This window comes from Pteropus vampyrus, unplaced genomic scaffold (assembly GCF_000151845.1).
Source record: "Pteropus vampyrus isolate Shadow unplaced genomic scaffold, Pvam_2.0 Scaffold20, whole genome shotgun sequence".
In the NCBI taxonomy this organism is placed as follows: Eukaryota; Metazoa; Chordata; class Mammalia; order Chiroptera; family Pteropodidae; genus Pteropus; species Pteropus vampyrus.
Window position 1 is genome coordinate 2,117,066 of NW_011888801.1, and position 2,259 is coordinate 2,119,324.

General features: G+C 31.7%; 1 protein-coding gene and 1 pseudogene across 3 annotated transcripts in view; one reads left to right on the forward strand and one right to left on the reverse strand.

Annotated features, from left to right (window-relative positions):
* LOC105288961 overlaps nucleotides 1–1,027 on the reverse strand; it is a 2,774-nt pseudogene extending 1,747 nt beyond the window's left edge.
* The window catches only part of ADK (adenosine kinase), a 475,283-nt gene that overhangs the window by 317,553 nt on the left and 155,471 nt on the right, over nucleotides 1–2,259 (forward strand). The gene's annotated exons all lie outside the window — the stretch shown is intronic.

Consider the following 2,259-nt stretch of genomic DNA (forward strand, 5'->3'; position numbering starts at 1 on the left):
ACAATGACCTTGATAGGTATTAGTATTTCCATTTTTCAGATGAGGACAGTGAGGCCTAGAAAAGTTAAGTAGCCCAAAGTCACATAGTTAATAAATAGTCAGGTTAGCAAAACTGTTAAAAATAAGTATATTTGTTTAAACTCTCTGGTTCTGAGAACTGAATGACTCCTGCTTAGATCTTGTCAAATTAGTATTTGTCTTAGGCATGACTCCTCTTTTATTATTTTATTTTTCATATCATTCCTGATCCCTAATCCCATTCCTCTCCCCACCACGGATACACCCATGTGTTTGATATGAGTCCTGTATTCTTGAAAAATGTATCTTGTTTTAGATCATGTACATGTGTTTGCATTATACATAGTGTATAAAAGTATGAACTATATAGATTGTGCAATCTGATGTATATATTTTTAGTTTATTGCTATTAATCTCTATAGAATAATGTGCATTCACCACATTTTCTTTATCTTTTCCCCTGAAACTGGACTTCCAGAATGCCTCACACTCCCTTTCACTTTCAGGAAACCTGTGATAGATATACTCCTATGTGTCCCCCTAAAATTAGCCCCTCTTCTTTCCACTATGTCATGCTGCTTCCTATTATATGCTTTTTGAGAAGGTTATTTGGGATGTAAGAAAAGCTGACTTCTATGTTCATGGTACAGTTTAGATTGCAAGTATTTTAGTCCTTAAAAAGATTAAAATATATGTGGAATAGGTAATTTCATTGATGTTTCCAAAAGCTGCCACATAGGCAGGACGATCTAAGTGAATTATTTTATTCCATTGATGCATTACATTCCATCAGTGGTAACTTAATGCTTTAAAGCATTCACTAGTATATTTGTTCTGACTTTCTTCTTTTAGTGAGTCTATTGCTGTCATTGATATGAAGTGCTATATATCATAACATTGTAAATGATTTATACATTACCTTAATGGTTGTCAAAGTCAGTGTTTTAGTCCTTAAAACCAGTATCCCATTAGTAAATATTACAAGCAAATAGGAACTATGCTTTGTCATAATTCGTATTTGATTTTCCCACTCCTACAAGAAAATAACATTTTGTGACTCCGGGAGAGTCACAAAACATGTAGGACCCATTAAGAGGAAGAAAATATACTATATGGTTGTTATATTTGTTATTTTGGGCTTCTCATTTATTCATTCTCTCAACCTCACTCTCTGACTTGTATTACTATGGTATCTTCATATGGCATGGAGAACAGACTAATTATGTTCTTTAGAACAGACAACAGTGGTATATCGTGAGGCACAGCATCTGGTACTCTCAGCCCTCCCTCGTCAGTGCTAATCTAGGTTTGGTGGGGCTCTTGGTTGTCCAAATATTTTTTGTTACCACAGATCCATCTTTATTTTCTCTTTTGCTTTTTTGTATTGTGATTTTATTTACCAGAGTCACTAATCTCATATTTAGCTTGTTCCTTTTCAGCCATCAACTTGAAAAATGTAGACTTACTCCCAGCTATTTACCTGCTTTTACTCATTTATTGAATTAAGATTCTCACCATCGATAAACATCTTTTGTGTGCATAGAGATTTATTTATGTGAACACACACATAATATAAATATGTTTATATTTAAGCAGTTTTTATCAGAAGAATAATTGAACCACATTACCAAAATTTGAAAAATAAAAAATATTTAAATTATCCATATTTTTCAAATTCAAATTTAACCATTTTTACTTTTTGTGTATTCTCTTCTAGTTTCTTTTCCTATGGATTTCATGTAGTTTATAACCATATTTTATACACACTATTTGTATGTCTTATGTCTCATTGAACATTTATGTAGCATAAACATTTTCTGCTTTGCCACCTATTTTTCATAATGAACACTTTTAATATCTTTGAAGTATTCTCTAGAGCAGCACTACCCAAAAAAATATAATACGAGCTACATATACAATTAAAAATTTCCTCATAGCCTTATTTAAAAAGTAAAAAGAAACTGGTAAAATTAATGTTGATAATATATATTTTATTTTTCACTTACAGTTGAAATTTAATATTATATTATTTTCAGCTGGACAGCATAGTGGTTAGACATTTATATAACTTATGAAGTGATCCCTCTGATAAGTCTTGCACTAACCCGACACCATATATAGTTATTACAATATTATTGACTATATTCTTTAAACTGTACTTTACATCTCCGTGACTGTTTGTAACTGCCAATTTATATTTCTTAATCCCTTCACCTTTTTCACCTAGCTCCCAACTCTCCC